This window comes from Motacilla alba, chromosome 3, assembly GCF_015832195.1.
Source record: "Motacilla alba alba isolate MOTALB_02 chromosome 3, Motacilla_alba_V1.0_pri, whole genome shotgun sequence".
Taxonomy (NCBI): Eukaryota; Metazoa; Chordata; class Aves; order Passeriformes; family Motacillidae; genus Motacilla; species Motacilla alba.
The window spans coordinates 66,278,978-66,287,815 of record NC_052018.1 but is presented as its reverse complement, the minus strand read 5'-3'; positions in this window follow the sequence as shown (position 1 = coordinate 66,287,815).

Genomic DNA, 8,838 nt, shown 5'->3' with positions numbered 1-8,838 from the left:
ACCTTCATTACATCGCTGTGACTATCACTACTTCAACCAGACTTCCTGTATATTTTTAAAAATTTCCCATGGCAAGAATAATTATGGAGATTATAATCCCAGCTCTACAAAATGCATTATAGCAACCCTTATGAAAAAGGTTCCATGTAAAATGGAATGAAAAGACATATACAGGACTTGATCGAGTCCTGCAGTAAAAACTTTTAGGATTTTTTTTCTGGAATGCAGTTATATAAAAATTACTTCTGATTTCCAACTGAATGGCTTCTTACAATATCCAGTCATATCTGCTTAGTTTTTGACAGAAATTACTTTTATTGCCCCTTCTCTTTGAGATACAGCATGTGCCAATGCCATTTTTAAAGTCTCCTTTCTGTACAGAACCACCTCTTGCAGCCAGAAAGAGACAAAGACTCCAGCAAAGACTTTCAGCTCTCCTCTCCCCCTGCCTGGGCTCATGCACTGTAAGGATGGCCTTTCTCTAACATTTTTTGTTGTTGTTGTCATACAATTTGTAATTTATTACAAATATCCAGGGAGGTAAATTGACAGGCAGGTGCATGTTACGGTGATATTTCTCTCCTGACAACACTAGATGGACCCAGACATAGGAAACAATGTGGTATCATGAGATATTATTGCTGAATATGACATTTTCAATTGAACATCTTCAAGACTGCTTCAGCTTTGAATCTGAATTTGTCTGATATAACAAGGATTTGACATTGACCCTTCACCTGACAGTAATACATTTTTTATCTTTTAATAACATACAGTAATGCTGCTTTGTGATTTCAGGGAGCTCTTTGAGTAAACAAATAATATTCATCGCCTGGAGACTAACATGCCTTTCCAGAGTCAACAAAGATGAGAGATAAGCTGACAGACAGGTTTGAAGAAGTTTTCAGCCATCTAACAGAATATTTTTAGGAGCAAATTGCTGCACCATTTCAAAATTACTACTTACTTTTTTTTTTTTTTAAGGGACTGTTGTTTATATAATTTCTCAAATTCATTTCTCAATACTGTTTGATTCAGCTGTACTGAGGGTTTCAAAGTGGGTCTTTATGCCAGTTTTTTTGAAAAACAAATGTTATGTGTATATACTATCTGCCTATGCTGAGCAAATTATTTTTGAACTCAAACTTCAAGTTACAATTTCTCTTCAATTTCACATCACACTAGAAGCAATCCCCTCCAAATTCTGATTCACTCTCTGGTCATCAGCTGTTAGAGTAAGAAAAGCAGTCCCACTTGTACCATCACGCCCACACCCCATGGCAGAAATGCTGAGGCCTGGAGAGTGTTTGGTCTGGCAGAAATGAGTCAGCGTGGGGAAGATCAGTATTACAGTGAAATACAGCTTTTAGACAGTGATGCTTTAAAACAGAAAATGAAGACACTACCAATACAATTGAGGACTTTTGTTTAAAAGGCATTCTTGCAATGCCTAGGGGACATCAGCATTGCAGTGTGAGACCAACACAGCATCACGTGCTGCATGCACCCCTGGGTCGTCCCAACAGAGCACAGCACGGACTTTCCTCCAGACCCAATTTTGCGTGACAGCTGCCACTTACAGGGAACTTCATTTGGCAGCTGGTGGTAGGAATGAAATGTGTCCAGAACAGTAGGATGACAAAAAATTAATTAACTGTGGTTTAGCTTGGAAAATTAGCTGGATGAGGGGAAGCAGGAAGATTTGCTTGAAGTTTGAGAAACAGCCTCAGCAAAGTATTTCAGAATATAGAGGGGACATGCGAACATACTTGCAAACCAAGAAGAGTTTCCAAGTATGTGTTTGGAAGATGAAGGCAGAAAGACACAAATACACACACGGAGGATGGAACATCACCTACATATATGTTTCAAAGTTCCTAATAAGGCTTTTGAAACTGTGTTCACACTGGAAGGGAATATTTTTGTGTAGTACAGTGGAGAATAATTACTGACAGATTGAAGTGAATAGAACATGCATTGTACCATTTATTTTATCAAATGAATTCTATGACTTGTTCCTTATCCTACAGTCTTGTAATGACATTAAGTGATAATTCTGTCCTACCATGGGTAATCAGAATGAAAATTAGCCTTTTCCAGTTGAATTAATTGTCTCTATTTATTCTGCTTCCAATTCAGTTTTTAGCCATTATTTGTGGTCTATTTTAAAAAGATTGCATCTCTTCTGCAAAACCACTGTCTTCAGCAAAACTACTGTCAGAAATAAGAGCAGTTTTACAAAAACTGAAATCATGTAGTTTTCAGTTGGCTGTGCCTTCCATAGTTAGCTTTTGGCTTGAAAAGAAAGCCATTATATTCAGATAATAGTTTTCCCAGCCAAAAGCATGCACTCATATGGAAAAGATTGACTGTTAGACTATAGCAAAATCTGTAATCTACACACAATGACATTTTATAACAGCAGCCTAAGCTAAGTAAAGGCATTTTGTTTTTATTAAAAAAAAAACTCCTGAGAAACCACAGGGCTGATGTCTCTGAATCCAGACCAGCAAGCAGCCTAGTACCCCATTGTGCTTTTGACAAAAGCTGATTTGTTCAGCTCCAGAAAAGACTGGGATGGTTCTATCAGTGTTTTTACAATATAGCAAAGGTTGCTATCTGATACAGCTTTGTCTTGCGCAGGAACTGAGTCCCATAATTTGTAAAGTGCTATTGATCAACCATAATAATTGCTAAATGACCCAAGGTTCACTTCATTGCCATCAGACCTATGTAAAAAATCCACACTGTTGCTTTCATTATGTATTTTGGAGTAAATTTTTCCTCTTGCTCTGTCTCTTGGCCCCCTCCAGGCAGGCAGTAATCGCAAGTCTGTGTAAAGCATCCTCTCAGAAACAAGATTTTCCTGGCAAACACAAGTTAGAGGTGAGGTGGATTATACAGGGTGCAGAATACCCAAGTGTTTGATTCGGTCAGACTTTGGGTGACCCACAGACTGGTGCTGCTCTTTCTGTCCCTGGGAGATTTTCTCAAAACTTAAGAGGTGAGAGGCTGTGTGCATAGCTGGTCCCTCTGTTGTACTCTGCTGGTTAGAGAACAAATTTAAATTGAAGGGTAATAGCATGAGGTGGAAGAGTCAGAGAAGCCAGACCACATCTCACAGGTATCCAGGGATGCCCAATGTTTGGTAAACATGACAGTGGATCCCAGCAAGCCATTGGAGCAGCAACTCTCCCTACACAGAACTTTTTCTTCCTGCCATCCTTGGCCCATCCCCTCTACCTTTGAACTCACCAGCTGCACACAAAACTCCTGTGGTGACAATCCACAGGCTTTTCTTCTTCCCATCCCTCACTTGTCCAAAATACAGCTGTACCCTGCCTGGGCTCCACCAGATGTGGCTGGGACCCTGCCCTGCCCCTCCTGCACTGGAAATTTTGTTCCTGAGCCCAGGTCCCTCCAAATACTCTCTTCCTGCGTACTCCAGCCCCTTGTCCCCACATGTGCAACCAGCCCAGCCCCAGGGGTCACCTCACCTGGGAGGGGGCACAGAGCAGGGGCAACAGCCCTGCAAAACCCCAAACTCTACACATCCCACCCTGCTGCATTTCTGTTCCTCGTGGTATAACAGCATCTTCTTCATGCACCTGATGGGAAAATAGTGGCTGCTAGTGAAAAGACAAAGTCTTGGAGAAACTTTCCTCTTCCACAATGTACCTCCACTCCTGTGGCCCAGTGGCATTTGTTTCCCTGGCACAGAAAGCAAGAAAAACACTCCTCAGTGAGCTGCCATGCTGATAAAAAAAAAAAAAAAAAGAAAAGAAAAAAAAGTGGAGCACATGTTTTGGGAAAGGTTTTCCTGTACCTTACACATTGATAGGAAGAGTTAATATAAAAAGTAGCCGAGTGTGTGAATCTTTTAAGGGACTCGATCAAAGCAGAAGTTTGAGACTCATATTTTAGTTATACAGGAACTTATAATGGAAAGTTTTACTACAGCATATACTGGTTACTGCATTACTCCCATGTGCAGAGGAGCAAAGGATAATGCTGTTGGGAAGATATACAACTTCCCATTTCCTATGCAGTAAATAATCCCATGTAGGAGAAGTGTCTGCAATTTCAGTCATTCTTGATGCCCTGTAATGTACCAGCGCAGCTTTTAATTAAAACTATGGAGCAGGAAGGGCTTTTATTTCACTCCAGAGTAGGATGGGTGGTAATGATGAGAAGGGGATGACTCTTTGCTTATTAACTTGCAATATTACCAGTGCTCCTCCCATGAACAGCCATCTGGTGCCTGAGAACAACCCGACTTATTATTACAGAGCACGTTCGCTGCTGAGTCTGTGAGGCTGTTGCAGATCCCACTCACAGAGACCTGGCAGTGAAGCTCAGAAACCTGGCATGCCCATGAAATCCCTGTCTCACCAGTCTTTAGCCAAAATGTGACACTTCACTGAAAACTCTGAGAATGAATTAATGAAAATATCTGCTCCTGTGTCACATGCATTGCTTTCAGGGAGCAAGTGTCCCAAGGCACAGCAGACCTACAGAACAGCAACTGTGAGAGCAAAAGGAAGTGTGCTCCACAAATCAATTTCTTTGCACCAGAGGGTGTTCGCATCTGCAGTGCTCTTTGGGCAGATGTGGCCACATATCAGTTCATTGAAGTAAGCTGCAGATCTTCTTACATTAAGAAATATTACTTGCCAGTTAATTTGGTCTTGAGCAGTGGAGGGTGGGAGGTCTTTTCTTAAGGAAAAAGAACTGTAAAAATCAAAGGCTGTATCTTCATATTCAGTTCACAGCCACCTCAGGAAATCTCGGGGGTCAGAACCCCAGTGTCAGAGAACCCAGCAGGACCACACATCTCCCACCATCCACAAAGGACAAGAACCCCACTGGCATCACTTTGAGGAGGACAGAGATTCTGGTCTGCAGTCAGGGGCCAAGGCTGCAGTGTCAGACTCTGGCTCTCAGTTTCTCGCCACCAACAGAAGAGCCTTGGGGTCAGTGTTCTCCTCATCCAGGCTGCCAGACAAATTTGAGGCCAGTCACTCCAAGGATGTCACAAGCCATAGGCTGGTCCCAGGTGTGACTGGAAACACGTGGCCCATGTCTGATAGTGTCCATTTGTGAAGTGATAACATGGGTCCTCTTGTTAAGCAGATGTCTCCTCAGGCATTGTTTCCAGCTGCTCTCTCCAGGTGCTGGCAATGGGGCTGCCTGCTGCCTTGTGGGACCTTTTTTTGTGCCCCTCATCTAAAGCAAATCCTGTTGTACACATCCCCAGGACAAAACTTCATGCCAGCGCTCACTTAGATGCTCTCCTCCAGTTCTGACAAACACCATCCTACACAAAACAGTCACAGAGGAAATTTCAGAGCCGTCTGTCAGGCTTTTGCTGCCTTCCCTCTTTTTGAGAGCAGCAAATGCAAGCAGCTTATCTCCATGTCCATTGCCTTCTTAGCACTTTGTCCCCTCCAGAGCTATCATTCTTTCAGTGGGATGCCAGATCTCTCATGATCAGTGAATTATGCCAAACACGAGCACTTCTGGCTGGACTTTGCAAACAGTCCAACTTCTCTTTTTCCATGCTGTTTGTTAGGGAGCAGCTTCCTTAAATGCACAAACCGTCACTTTTCCTCATTTTAAATGCATTCTTAAAAGACTTTCTTTGGAACAATAGCTGCAAAAATGTGTCAAGAAGAGAATCGGTGCTGTGCCAACCAGCTCTAGCCTCTTTGTTGTTTCTGCCTCCTTGCCTCTCTGAGCTATGCTGCAAAATCTTTTGCCAGGCTGAAGCCTATGGGACCACAGGCTCAGATCCACATATTTCCCATGTTTTTACATTGCCTGGAACAATCAGGTGGTAGACCAACGATAGTAGCTCAATGATAAAGCAAGACATGCAACTCACATTCTTGATTGAGAGCATATGACAACTTCATTGCTTACAGTGCAAATATAAAGAAATTCCTTTAACAGCTACAGGAAAAATTTTAGGTAATTGCTTCCCATCAGTCCAGTGGGGGAATACAGCAAACCACCATTATTCACATAGGCTTTGCCTTTTCCTCAGGTGAAATCAAAAGGAGTGGGGTTTTCAGGCTTGAAATTTGCTCTCCAGGATGTGGTCAATATCTCCAGGACACAGTCAGTTCCTGTCACCTTATACTTTGAAAGACATCTTGATGGTCTGAGTTACAACCCCCACTAAACTCTGCATTCACTTCAGCCACGCCCACTCCTGCTGTTGAAATACTCTAAAATAGTGAAAGGCCTCAGATGCAATACTACCCAGGTAGTACCCCAACATGATGCAAATCCCAAGAGTTGCACTGTTCCTTGCAGAGAGTACACTGAGAGATTTTCTACTGCTCCTTAGGCCATAATCTGCTAAATGTTTTGAAGTAGTTGTGACACTGGTGTTAGAGCCTCATAGCCCCAGCCATATTTAGATATTCTTCAGTTTTCTTTACCTGGAGAAAGTTTGCATTGGTGACTACAATCCACAGGCTACTCGCCAAAACTGGTTCATGTAGCATAACTAGACTACTGGAGAGAAAGAAGCTGCATACAGAAGAATCCTAAAAAAAGCAAGGAGTTGCACGTCAGACATAGAGCCAAACCAACTACTGGCCTTTTAAAAATGAGGGAATGCTCTAGAAGTCAATGCAACTTTCATGGATCCTACTCTGACTACAAATTATATTTTAAAATGTGTTAAAACAAGTTTTTGAAAGGGGTTTAACTGAAACAGTAGAAAAAGGAGCTAATTTCCAGAATGTCTTGAAAAAAATCTGTGAAGTCGTTGGGAACTCTCAAACCCAACCAGTAACTGTTCTGTTAAGACAAAATGGGAGGTAAAGGGCCTCAAAGTTCACAGCTAGAATTGACTTTGGATTTGAGCATATTAAAAAGAAAACATGATGCAATGACCTTGATTAGTCCTTCTTCTAACCCTTTCATATTTAAAAAAGAAAAACACAGCAGGTCTTCCCTCTACAAATTTATATTAAGTTCTGACATATATCTTGAACAACAGACATGCATACTCAGTCTGAAGACAGCAACTCTAAGGAAGAGAAGTCTCATGAGACCTTGGACCACTCTGCTGCGTCCTTGGAGATCCTGGAAGAAAAAGCACCGTAGTCAGTAGGTGACGCTAACACTCAGGTAGAAAGTACTTAGGTGGTGCTAAGAGAGTTGCAGGTGCACAGGAGAATTAGGGGATACCAGCTTGAAATTGTTTTCTGTTCCCTCTGTTATGGGAGACTGCATTCCACATTATTCTTTCCAGGAATGTCTTGCACCACAGAAATCAGAATTATATAAAATTCCTCATTTCTGCTCTTAATTAGGCAGAGGAGTTCCTAAATTTATCAAAACATAAGCACAGTCTGACATTTTGATTGCAAACCCCTTCAAACACTCAAATCTCTAACAAGTCCTGTTTACACTGAGACTGCAGCAAGATACAAAAATGCAATTAGCTGCTCCAAAGCACCTCAATCTTTCCATTTTTGTTTTCACTGTGGCTTTGCTAGTCCTCCATCAGCCCTTCTGAGCAGTGTTGGAATCAAACAGCTCTCTAAAGGAGTGTTTGAGGCTAAAGGAGTGTTCGAGGCTAAAGGAGTGTTCCCCAGGTCTCAGCGGGGGCAGTGGGGGAGGGTACAGGTTCCTCCTTCTGAGCAGCCTGTGACAAGCCTTAGCCCAGATTGTCTCCTGTGGCTGGCAAATACAGAAAGCTGCTTGCTACAGCAAGTGAGCAGAGCTCTGCTACTATGAGTTGCATATGCAAGCCCCCAAGCCCTCACTGAGGGAATGTTAATTACACATTGTGAATAATCAGCCAGCAAACTAGGAGGTGAGAAACTGGTGCTTGCTGCCATCCTGCTCTTGTGGGTTCAGCTCAGTGCAGGATTGTGGGGGAAAACACCCCATTTCCTCAGGCCAGGCTGGGATGCCTCCTGCAAGAGGAAGCAGACAGTGCCTCTTGCTTGGCTGACCCGAGGCCAAGGGAGCAGTGCAGGTGCACAAGGCAGGAGAAGGGAGCAGGCAAGATTGGGGATACCACTGAGCACCCACAGGCCAGTGGGCAACAAGGAGGGGCTGGTTCAATGACCCAGCCTGGATGAAAATTCCCAATTTAAAAAATCAGGGTAAGAAAAGTGCTGATGGGCTTATAATCGTATACCTGTAGGTGTTAAATGCATTTAATTTACAGTACATTGGCACCAAAACTGTTGAAGCACATGATGTGCAAAGGAACCACGTTTTTAATATAGGTCTCATCAAATCCTGAGTTTCACTAAATGAAAATGCTTCACTTTGCAACCTCACTCTGGCACTCTGCTCTTGTCAGTCCATTGGTGTGTGCAGTCCTACAGCACCCATAGGAGGGAGCTACTTCTACTGTAGCTTTTTTACTTTTATTGGAGACTACCAGACCTAGTGAGTAGCTGGAGGCAGTGTGACAGCTCCAAATATCTTGAATCCAATTAAACTGAAGATAAAACATTTTTTTCATTCCAATGCATTATCCTTTTTATAACTCCATGCACTGCAGAGCAGCCAGTTCATTATGTGTAACCATCAGATATGAAAGAAAAAACCAAACAAGTCTGGAACTAGCAGACTTTTCCCTCAGATGAAATTGTATTCTCACATACTAAAAAAACCAACAGTGAAATATTTTGCTATTTGACATCAAGAGATTCCAAATATTTCTCCAAGGTACAGCAATTTCACTTCTCAGATTTACTGCCCAAGCCTCTCTTCAGATTCATTATTTCCCCACCATTGAGAGTATGTTTACAAAGCCAGGTTGTTTGTATTTCCCTCTCTCCCCAACTGCAAAAGACAGCAAAT